This window comes from Danio rerio, chromosome 15 (assembly GCF_049306965.1).
Source record: "Danio rerio strain Tuebingen ecotype United States chromosome 15, GRCz12tu, whole genome shotgun sequence".
Lineage (NCBI taxonomy): Eukaryota > Metazoa > Chordata > Actinopteri > Cypriniformes > Danionidae > Danio > Danio rerio.
In genome coordinates this window covers 26,810,576-26,822,460 of record NC_133190.1, presented here as the reverse complement: position 1 = coordinate 26,822,460, position 11,885 = coordinate 26,810,576, and the positions used below count along the sequence as shown (strand labels likewise).

Sequence of the window (11,885 nt, the reverse complement as noted above, 5' to 3'; positions counted from 1 at the left end):
TCCTTATTCTTGTTTGTGCATTACTGGTTGATAAATCCCTCAGACAAATTAGCTTTTAAGCATTTTGGTTCAACCCTGTGATATTTATATAGTTATATCAACTACATAATAGCAACTACAGATAGTAGGGGAGAGCGGGGCACAAAATAACACAAGGTAAAATGTAACAGTGGTTTAAGGTATTTGCTCAGGGTTAACCGTGGCATGCTTCCGAGGTTTTCACCACAGTGTTGGCAGACGTCTTCCTGACAATTTTTTTTTTTTTTTAAGTTTTGCAAAATCTGGATGGGAAACACGAGAAACCATTTTTTTCAGCGTAAAAGTATTTTTTTATTATACTTAATTTTTTTATTAAAAAAATTATCTGTGAAAGAATGCAAGTAAAATCTTTTGTAAGTACAGAAAAAAATTATGTTGTTGTGATTACCGTCTTCTAGGCTAAAAGATGAAACCATTTTGAAAGATGTAAAAAACAAACACAGCGACTGCTAGCCAGTTTTAAGGAAAGCATGACACAGTGGGGTTAGTTGTAACAGGGTGTCAAAATTAAGCCACACACTGTTGGACATCAATTAAATTAACAAAATAAGTTTTGAATTTTGAGTGTAATGTTGAGAACTTTTTATTTAAAAATGTTTTTTAATAGAGAATATTTTAATATAATTTTTGTATTGCTAATAATGCAAATAAGTGCATTGTAAAGTAATGCAAATAAATCCAAATATTTTTTATCCAAAAGATAGATAAATAAATAAACATGCAGTGCTATGTACAATAAAAAACATTAACTTAGGTACTGAGGAAATATACTATTTAAAGTAAACAGTATTTAAATTAATGGTGTGAAGTCTGACTTTATAAGCATGTGTTACAACTAGCCCTCTGTCTGTTACAACTTGCCCTATAGGTTTACTCCTGGCACTTTTGGCAATACTTCATAGAAACCATAGCTCTGGCGATCATACAACCAGTGCTCATTTGTAGAAAAGCGGCTTGTATGTTGTCGATAAAAAATATGGTATGTCTAATTACTACTTTGTTCAAAAATTGGCCAAAACCAAAAAGTGTTACCTTGTGCCCCTCTCTTCCCTAACATTAGTGATTCATCTAATAACAATAAAACTATGTTTCAAGAGTTCACACTTAGCTGATGATTGATAATAAAAGCGTGTTTGGCATGCTGTACCGGGAGAGAGCCCTGAGCCCAGAATATCCCTGAGCCCGGGGCTCCCTCCTGTTTGGAGGGCGAGAGGAGAGTTTGAGCTCAGGTGGGTCTCGAGAACTCCCCTACTGTGAACTGCTGATATATCTGACTAGGAGTTTTTTTAGAATGCTATTTTGAAGTAGTCAATTTACCTAAGGTGCATGTCTTTAAACGGACCATGGGAAAACTCACGCGAAATACAGGGAGGACATGCAAACTCCGCACAGAAATGCCGACCGGCCTGGAGAGGGCCAAACCAGCGGCGTTCTTGCTGTGAGGCAACAGTGCTACCCACTGGGCCACTGGGCCACTGTGCCGTCCTATAGGAGAAGTGGAGAAGTAGGGGTGGAAGGGGGGATTCTTCAAAACGAAGATGACTGGAGGAGAAAGCTTTGGTAACTTATAGTGTCAGTATTAGTTTATAGTGTCATCTGATTGGTGCAATATGCAAAGTTAATGCGGTACCAGCTGTGTTCAATCATAAGCACGTGATCCTCTTGAAATTAGTTTTGAAATAAACCACACATAGTGATTTCAGTCACGTATACATATATTAATTTACTAATTAAAAACTGGTGTATTTAGTAAATTTACACGGATAGAATTCTGCTTAGGATAAATTCATTCGGCAGACAAACTCTAACAGTGCACTATAGGTACTATAGGTACTTTCTAGCTCTTGTGTGTAAATCAGTTGTACGTTGGTTATTTCAGTGCATTGTGGGATTGTTTGAGTGCACTTCAGAACATCCACTATGATTTCAGACACCACAACAAATGGCTTTTCCTTCAAATAGTGCACTACTTAAGGTTTATAGGGGTGATTTCAGACACATCCCACTGTTTCAGCTAAAAATCTAGTGTTTTACTGAAGAGAAAAACTACAGTACACCTAGGATGGCTTGAGGGTGAGAAAATAAACATTCTATCTTCATTTCCGAGTGCTAAATTCTAATTTCGATGACATTCAAACAAAGGAATTAATGCATTGTCACAGGATGTAAGTGGCCTGTCCTGTTTTCCTCACCTCTCTCTGAAACACTATCAGCAGGGCCCAAATAAAAATGAGTCTTCCCCTCTCTTGAAAGCTCATTACTTATGACAGCGTATGCCCAGACACTTTAATGCTGATAAACACGTTAGCACACGCCGCTAGTGCTGCTGAAACACAGCCAAGCAGACGGCAGATGGAAAGTGTCAGTGAAGGAGTGGGATGCTGGAGGTAAAGGCAGCACAATGCCGCTGCCTGTCAAAATTACTACACACATCACATATCACACTGCACAAGCTCTTGTGCTCTTCAACCACGCAGTGACGGCATCGTAAACACACAACGGCGCAACGCTAAGAGACAGAAATATGCACGCTGTCAATTTGAAAGGGAAATTACCCCGGTGGTTATTCAAAGTTATTATAATGGTTTGTTTAAAAAGTAGTGATGTTAAACTGCTGCGCTTTGCCTCGTCGCTTTCATGTCTCCTGTAAGAGCAGTTCTGTGGTAAATAATGTTTGAGGTAATGTGCTGTGAAAAGACTTCACAAGCATCAAAATCGCATCATTGTCATAGCACACGTGGCATGCTGAAAACAGTAGCTTTTACAGACTAGTTAATGTTGAGGAAATCTTGCAGGTTAAGCTTGATTAGTTAAAAAGATAGAGGTGAGTATTAGTGTTGTTGTCAAACTCAGTCAAGTCTAGACCAAGGCAAGTGTGTGGAGACCAATCAAAGATTGAGGTTGTGTCACGATCACCAGCAATATAGCCTGTGTAGATTGCTGGAGAACTACACATCTGCCACTTATGAAATACATCTCCCAGAGTTTGTTGCACTCACACACCAGTTCCTGATTGCCCCTGATGTCACACACACACAGCTAGAAGCTCATTATGGACTGATTACTAGAACTGTAAACACACCACATTCACACACACACACACACACACACATTGCTTTGAGTCGTGTTATTCTGTGAATATTGCTTAACGTTATCCTTGTCTTGCCTTCCTGTGTTTTTTACCTGTGCTTTGTTTTACGGTTTACGCTGTTTTGCCGCCTGTCCTGACCATTCGCCTGTTTCTGACTATGATATTCGGTTACCCTCATGCACCAGTTTGTACCTATTTGACCACTGCCAGCCTGACTACTCTTAATTAATAAACTGCACATAGATCCTCACCGTTGTTGTCCTCGTCCTCAAAATGTTTTCATAAAATAATAAAATGTAATATACACTATAACTTCAATGACATGTCATGAGATAAAGGTTCTAAATAAATGTATTTTTTTTCAATACAGAAATTATAATAAAAATGGTAAAATGAGCCTTTAAAATAAAGTTTAAAAAGCTTTAAAAAAAACTGTCACTGAATTATTCTCCTGATTGGTTTAAAGACGCTGATCCATTGAGTACTAAAAATTGAAGCAGGAAGTTTTGTATTAAACAAAAAGTGTAATAACAAATGAAACACTGAAGAGCTTGTGTTGAAGGGTATGACACTGAGTACAAAAAAACACTGAAACTGGTCTCAATTACTACAATGCTAATCAACAATACAAAATCTCTAGCTTGTAATTTTTTTTCCTTTTCCATTATTTCAATAAACTAAAAAACAAAAACAGCAATAATACAAACTCATTCATTTAATATATTAATAAACATAGAAAAATTGATTACTAATATCAAAAAACATGCTTAATTTTAGATTTTTAATCGGTTGCATATACTATTTTTAATCCTGTTTGTAATAATACAATAATACAAGTGTAAAAAAAAATATATACAGTGCTCAGCATAATTGAGTTCACCCCTTTTGAAAATGAATATTTGTTTCATTTTGTCAGGGAATATAGGCAATGTATTTTGGTGCATTTAAATAGAACAGATATAATAAACAGATATATTTATTAAACTAATATTTTAGTCACCGTTGTTATTGAGTTACTTATAATTCAATCATATTCAAACTGTTACCACGACTGGGGTGGAGTGACAGGAGACCACAGGAGGTAAGATCCACTATGCAGTTTATTCAAACGTCAGGCAAGCAATGGTCATCAGGTGCAAACAGGTATATGAAGGCAGTCCAGAATCGTAAACGTTTAAACAGGCAAATGGTCAAAAGGCAGGCAGCTAAACAGGAAGACAAGGTACTAGGCTAGGATCGATACACGGAGAAACAAGACAGGGAAACGCGTTGTAATGTTACACAAGGAAAACAAGACTCGGCAAACTGGTAGCGTGAGAGGGTGGCTTATGAATGGGATGTAATCAGTTTGTGAACAAGGCTCAGCTGGTGCTTGCAATCAGGATACATGAGTGAGCAGGCGTGCGTGTTTGGGAGCAGTGCATGTATGAATGTGTAGTCCTGGGGAATGCGGAAATGAAGTCCTGAGTTCGTATGAGAACCAGCGATCCTCTGGGGAGCGATCGCTGGTTGTGACACAAACAAAATATTGCAAAAACAAAAACAATTTTTTTCCTTTTTTATTTAGATTTTTATGCTTTTCTTGATTTTTCCACTTTTTTAAATTTGTATTTAATATTTTTCTATAACATATAAATTTGGGTGTACTAGTTTTTAGACCGTTGTCACTAGTTATTTTGTTAGATAAGCTTCAGATTTAGTTTCAGTACTGACTAATCTAATGTATATGCACAAATATAATATTGTATAGCTTCCAATTAAAAATGTGAATTTAAAAGAGAGATTTGTGAGGGGTGTACTTATATATGCTGAGCATTGTATATTTGAACATACATAATGATGGAATTTTCCACACTAGAGCAATTAAGTACAGCTTTGTAATTTTTGTTTTATTTAATTTTTTATTTTTTGTTCTTTGCTTTTAATTTGTAATGATGTGATTTACCTTGTACTTTCATTTATGTCTTATTATGCTTTAACAAATATTTTATAAAAAATAAATACATCTTCTGGAACTAAAAAATATTCTAAAATTGTAAAACTCAAAAAAAAAAAAAAACTAATACGCTTGATTGTCAAAACAGAACTTTTAGGAGTTCTGAAAGTTAATGTTAAATGCTGTTAACTTTTGTTTAGACTTTAAGCAGAAAAAGAAAACAACTGAGCAATCATGTCAGAGAAAATGAAGAAAGGACTGTGGAGAAGTGGTGAAATTACACATTATAACCTTTGAAACTAATGTGTTTTTAATGGCTGTGAAACATTAATGCTATATTCAAGAGTGGGCGAATCATTAACCACGTTTTTTTCTTCTTCTGTCTGCTAGACACAGTACATGAGTAGCTGCTGTATTAAAGCAGAAACAAGCAACTGTGGCGATAAGTAAACACAAATCACTCTGAAAACAAAAAGAAAAAAGTTTTCAGAAAATCTTCTCAGATCCCTTGACAACTTTTCAGAAACTTGACTCAAACTCACCTGAATTTCATTATGGGATTTGGAATGAGATTTCTCATATGCATACTAACAAAGGAGGTTTATTCAGCAGGCACGAAAGCTCTGAAGAAATCTCAAGGCTGTAAATCTCTTCATCACTTCAGCAGATTATAGATGGCAGCTCGTGTTATAGGAGTGATAATATATGTGCATAACTGGACAACAATATCAGAGGCTTTTAGGACTTCAGATCACCTCAATAGAAAACCTTTATTCATCTTTTATATTCATCTTACACAACATAAAATGTTTTCATTTTGCATGAATAAAAAAAAATTGAAAATGATATTTGAGTCATATGGACTAAAAATTACATACTGATATTGACCTAAAGTTCAACCCTCCTGGAGTTTTAACAATCCCCAGTAGCCTATATTAGCTTTTTATTTAAGTTCTTGTTTAATTCTATTATTAATTTTCAAAACTTGTGTGACATCTATTATTTTTCTTTTCCTATTTATGAATAGACCATTCAAGGGAACAGCATTTATATGAAATTGACATCTTTTCATTTAAGACATGCGCTATAGGTGTCACAATCACCAACGATCTAATCCTGGCAGATCACTGGTAAACACGCAGATCGCCCACGGACTACAAATCCGCCATTACATGGACTAGGAGTTTCAGTCATACACCGCTCACACTCACCTGTTTCAGATTCTGCTGATTGCACACACTCACACCCAGAGCATCATTATGAAATGAACATTATGACGCACTTTCCATTTGTTTGTTTACCTTGTATGCTTCCTGCCTTTTATACAATCACCTGTGTATTGATCATGACTCTGGATTTTCCGTATACATCTGTTTGCTCCTGTGTTGACTGTTGCTAGTTTAACTATTTTTTATAAACCTGCATTTGGATCCGCACTCCTTTGTCAGCATCCATATCACATTACAATAGGTGAATTGGGTGAGCTAAATTGTCCACAGTGTATGTATGTGAATAATAGTGTATGGGTGCTTCCCAGTGATGGGTTGCAGCTGAAAGAGCATCCGCTGCATAAAACATATGCTGAATATGTTGGTGGTTCATTCCTCTGTAGCAACCCCTGATTAATAAAGGGACTAACCCAGGGGTGGGCAAACTCGGTCCTGGAAGGCCAGTGTCCTGCACAGTTTAGCTCCAACTCTAATCAAACACACCGGCTTGTAGATTTGTAGTGATCTTGAAGACACTGATCAGCTTGTTCAGGTGTGTTTGATTAGTGTTGGAGCTAAACTGTGCAGGTCACTGGCCCTCCAGGACCGAGTTTGCCCATCCCTAGACTAACCCAAAAAGAAAATGAATGAATGAATGAATGATGTCTAATTGTAATAGTTGTTAATATATTAAATACACAAATTATAAAATGATACATTACATACAGTTGAAAACAAAATGATTAAACCTCCTGTAAAATTTGAATTCTATAAAGTGTTTAACAGTGCACACATATTTTCACAGCATTACCTATAACATTTTTTTTTTTCTGTAGTAAGCCATTTAGTTCTAGAGAAATTTCTTTCAATTTGTCTGGAACAAAAGCAGCTTTTAATTTTTGTTAAGTAATTGTAATGGTCAATATCATTAGCTCCCTTAGGAATGCTTTTTTTTAAATTGTCTACAGAACACTGTAATGACTCTATCTTTTTAACCAAACTTCCCTAGTTAACTTAATATCCTAGTCAAGCCTTTAAAATACACATTAAGCTAAATACTAAAATCTTACAATATAACTAGTAAAATAGTATGCACTGACATCATAGCCAAGACAAAAAAAAAAAAGTTAACAGAAATTAGTTATTTAAACACTTAATTTATATGAATTGTGTTGAAAAAAACAGTTAAACAGCACTCTGGAAATATTTTAAAAAAATAATTAAAATGTCACATTATAATAATTTTGCCTTCAACTGTGATGTATTCATTGTAATTTCCAGCATAACAGTAATTATTCAATTAATTTATATGATTACTTAATATCTACATTTTCCTATTTAATGAAGAGTCCAGATGCAAAAACGTCCCTTCTTCTTATAATAATTTTTTTGACAATAATTGCACATCTCTTATGCTCCTGTCTAAAGCCCTTTTCACACAGTGTTACCGGTAAATGTCTGGAAAAAATTCCGGAATGACTTTACTGGTAAATTTAAAAAAGCGCCATTCACACAGGCACGGACGTTATGTAAGTTTTCCAGAAAAGACCACTCACATCCATTCTAAAATACCTGTAATTCTGACATAGTTAAACAAAAAAGACCTAATAATGGCTGCACTTGTATTTGTAAACATTTGACTACATTACAAACTTTGTGGATAGATAAGTATTGTGAACAACTACGATGAAAACATATAGAGAAATACCTTTGCATTTTGAGATGTACATAATATGTGTGTGTGCTGCTGCTCAGCGGCTGCTTCTCGTGCAAGCACGTTGCGCAACGGAAGAAAGCAGAGCTTGAAGGTAAACAAACAACGGCTTATCATAAGCATCTTATGGGCAATTACTTAAACAGTTGGCATTAAGAGGGAACATAGAAACGTTACCTGACTAACATCTAGCAGCTAAATGTCGGTCATGTACACGCATATTTTGAGAACTTTACGACGGAATGTATAAAATACGCTGTTTTCCACCAAGGCAACCCGGGGTGCTGAAATATAATATGCTAAACTGGCATTGGGCAGGTTAAATGACCAAAACAAAGACAGCGTTCCGGCACGTAACACATTTTCAAAGCAGAATATCCGACTTAAGCATTGTTTTTCAGATAAACAAGAATGTTCACTTAGCATGTTTTCTAAATATCTGCAAAAATATTATGTTATTTTTATGCTTTAGAAGAGTCAAAAACTTACATACAGCATCTATAAACAACAATTGTTGATCAAATTGCTGTATAAATCACAAAAAATACCTTGAAAATATTGATCAAATACAATGAAAATTCAATTGTTATAAAACAGTTAAGTATAAAATAAAATTTAGCTGAGATTTCAACAAAGACATCACAAAGTCACAAAGATGCAAACTCATCCCAAATCAAAGAAAACTCCATTCCAACAACCCCAAAAAAAGCTATTCTAGTCTGATCCACTGAGATGCATCAGTAATGCAACAACAGCTGACAGCATGCAGCAGGTCAATGATGATCTACTGTCAGTGAAAAAACACTAAACACCAGCAAAACCCATCCACCACCATTCCCTTCTGTCAGCTTCAATAGCAGCTCCCCTTATCAGCGCTCAGCAGAGGGACATCCCATAATGACAGAGTCCCGGCGCCAGCTTTACATGCCTCAGTAAATGGACAGAGTTGGCAGGCCACTGGACTGCGTCCACAAAACAACTACATGTATATACAGTGGCCTCGGCGAATGGAGAAAACAAGGCAGCAGATTGAATCATGACAGGCCCAAATCCTGTTAAAAGAAGAAATATGGAGGAGGGAGAATGGAGATGCTGCGGTGGTTGGCAGATTCATGGATGATCAAGCAGGCACGGTTCGCTCTCCTGCCTCACCCTGTCCCAATACAAAACATCCCAAGCCGAACTGTCCCATCGCAGAGACTCACTTGATGGATTGTCTGAAGCAGGCTCTCTGTTTGCTCTAATAAATGGTGGTGCTGTCAGCAAAACACAAGATCATCAGATCAGACTGCCAGAACATTTTAGATGTGCTCAGATTCTGAGCTCAAAATGTGCTCAGATTGGAATTTCTTTTAATAAAAAAAATTAAAAATTAAGAATAGATTTGAAGAATATAATAAAAAATTATAAAATTACATTTCAAAGTAAGACATGCTGTTTTTATTCATTAAATGAATGAATGAATGCATGAATATCATGAATAAAATAAATAAATCAACAAACAAACAAACAAAACAAATAAATAAATAAATAATTAAACAAATAAAATTATGGACTGATTTCTAACTGATCATGTAAATGTCAAATACAGTGGCATTTAAAATAAAATAAATTAAGATTGAGGGAAATGTTTTTTTTTTTACATTTTAAACAAAAAAAAGCTATAGTTTTGAAGAATATATTAAAAAATATAAAATAAAAATTTAAAATTAAGATTAACTGTTATTCATTCAATGAATTAATGCATGAATGAAAAATAAATAAATAAATAAATAAATAAATATATAACATTTATTGACTGATTTCTGACTGTCCATGTAAACCTCAAAATGAAAATGAAATAAAATTGAATTAAATTTCTAAAAACAAAACTAAACACCTGAATTTTGATGTCTTCAAAATATTGAATAATATAGGTTTATTTATCAGTTTATTTTACTTGTCATTAAAATCTGTCATCAAAATCTACTTTTCTTTTGATGTTTTCTTTTCTTGCATTTCTTTTGAAGATAGTAAAAGTAGAAAAAGTACAATATGTCAGGAAACATTAGGGCAAATACATCAAAGCAAAGGCAAATATACTATAAAAACCCTCCATATAATTATTCTGCCAGAAGTCTTTTTAGCAAGTGTGCAAATAATTTGGTTCAACTCTTAAATACAACACAAACCATTGATAAAAACAGAAAATCTCCTAAAAACACAGCCTATTCTAATTTACACACTGTAAAAAATGTAATGACAAAAAAACGTTAAGACAACAAATATTTTTATGTTGCTGTTATTTTAATAGGTTAATCAGGTTACAACTAAATTGTTTAAGTTATACAAAGTTTAATTTAATGGGCTATTTTTACGATCTAGGAACAAACTCTAAAGAGGGCAAAAGCATTGAGGGCGTGTCTGAATCCACTTTTGCTATTTTTAGGACGGAAAAATATGTTCTGCGCCCAGGCTCATGGTCTAACAGGGTTGTGCTTATTCTCTTAATGAGTTATAGGTGTGATTTGGAGAATAAACCAATCAGAGTCTCATCTCCCATTCCCTTTAAGAGTCAGTTTACATGGCGGACTTTGTAAATGGAAAAACTGAAGGCTTTACTATGAGAAAATAGTTAAACAGACCATCTGCAGCGCGAGGATAAAGAATGAGATTCCTCCATTCAGCTTCTTTACTTTCTCTTTTACTCTTTCGTGGATAAGGAAACCGTGTTGTATGCACAGACATCCATTAAGCCTACATAATAAGTTTTGTTTGTTAAGCCCAAAGATTTGTTTCAAAACTATTTTTTAATTCAGTTCTAATTTCCAGCAAATGAATAAATGTATGTATGTATGCAATTATAATGAAGTGAGTTATATCTAAGCACATGTCCTATGTCCCATATAGTCCAAAACCTGACAGGTGGACAAATCTAAGCCTGCTTTTATTAAAACAAAGTAGCGCAAATATATTTGCTATTTAAACAACGTGGTGGAAAACAGGAAAACAAATTGTCTACTAGTACTGAACATGCCAAAAATGGTATGAAATAATGAACACGACGCAAACTCAAACTCCAATAGTCTTGTAACGCTAAAAAGTGCTACAACATGACACAACAAGAGCAAAGCAGAACCTGTAACCGCTCAATAAGCGCTCCGAATGGATTCTCCACAAGTGAGTGCAGGAGAAATTCAATATGGGGCTTCAACACAGCGTCCGGCCCTCTTCACGTATCGCACAAGAGTCATTAATTTCCCAGAAAGAGTATAGGAGATGAGAGTGAGAGAGAGTGGCCATCTTGGCTCTCCTCACCTGCTCCCCGCAAAACACACTGATAACATCACTGTGCCACTGAAAGCAATTTCTCCCTGCCATTAGGAGAGGGAATGGAAGCTTTCGCAGAGGCGCAGGCCATTGGAGTGCGTCTATACTTTGGTGTTTGCTGTGGCCTGGCTGTGAAAAGGGTGCGAGGAGAGCAGATGGAGCTGAGTTATTGTAGTCTGGCCGAGATGGAGAGATGCACTGCAAGACTGCGGCTACTTCTGGACTAGCTTCTGTCACTAATAGTTTTCTGACACAGGCCTTTTTTATTTTTGGCCTTTTATTGTGAACAGAATTTCTATCAGTTGTATTTTTCTGTGACACTGTGTTTTATTTTTTGCCTTTTCATTCAAATCAACAAATACAGAAACCCTAAAAAAACAAATAAACATATATAGTGGATTTCAAAATTATAAGCCCTTAAATTTCAATTCTTTTGAAAATATTTCCCTGCTTTTTAACATAGACATTTTTTTCAAGACATTTTTTAAACAGTGGTTAGTACTGTCACTTCACAGCAAGAAGATCGCTGGTTCGAGTCCTGGCTGGGTCAGTTGGCATTTCTGTGTGGAGTTTGCATGTTCTCTCTGT

The 11,885-nt window shown here is 35.3% G+C and overlaps 1 protein-coding gene across 2 annotated transcripts in view; it reads right to left on the bottom strand.

Annotated features, from left to right (window-relative positions):
* The window catches only part of sez6b (seizure related 6 homolog b), a 335,386-nt gene that overhangs the window by 193,961 nt on the left and 129,540 nt on the right, over nt 1–11,885 (bottom strand). The window lies entirely within an intron of this gene.